Raw genomic sequence first — 615 nt, forward strand, 5'->3', positions numbered from 1 at the left:
GCATTTGGGCTAATGCAAAGGTTAGGGTTAGGGTTACGGTTCGTGTTGTCTAGGGATAAGACTATACTTAGTGTTTAGGCTAGGATTAAGTTTATGGTTAGGGCTAATGTTTAGGGTTAGGGTTAGTCCAGAGGGCAGCCTTGAAGGATCAGATAGGCTAAGAACATCCGTCACTGCTGTTTCTGAATACTGACCTTCTTAACTGGGTTGGATGCTATTTAAATATGTGTTAGGAATATGTCACCCTCTCAGGGTCGCTCCTGGAGAGTTTCCAGTACTCTAGCGGTCTCGACTGTAGGAGGGAGAGTCAAGCAGAGGCATACTCAATCCATTCCTAGCTTGACCAGTGACTAGCGAGTGGAAGGCAATCTGCTACAAGTCAAGACTCCCCTGTACTGGGTAGCAGTGGCATGGGAAAGAGTCAAAAGCTGAGACTCAAGTTTACTGCATGGAAGGAGACAATGATAAATCATTTCTGTATTTTTACCAAGAAAACTCTTTGGATACGCTACCAGAACAATTGCAGATGGAGGGGGGATGTTCTAGGAGAGATGTGTCCATGGTGTCGCTATGGGTTGGAAATGACTCGATAGCATACGACAAGACAAGGAATGT

General features: G+C 45.2%; 1 non-coding gene across 1 annotated transcript; it reads left to right on the top strand.

Annotated features, from left to right (window-relative positions):
* Nucleotides 1-242: 242 nt before the first annotated feature.
* LOC114808738 lies at nt 243-380 on the top strand. The gene has a single exon (XR_003756534.1). It is a non-coding gene; the product is annotated as a small nucleolar RNA SNORA7 (small nucleolar RNA).
* The last annotated feature ends 235 nt before the right edge of the window (nt 381-615 follow it).

Source organism: Ornithorhynchus anatinus, unplaced genomic scaffold, assembly GCF_004115215.2.
Source record: "Ornithorhynchus anatinus isolate Pmale09 unplaced genomic scaffold, mOrnAna1.pri.v4 scaffold_175_arrow_ctg1, whole genome shotgun sequence".
Classification (NCBI taxonomy): Eukaryota; Metazoa; Chordata; class Mammalia; order Monotremata; family Ornithorhynchidae; genus Ornithorhynchus; species Ornithorhynchus anatinus.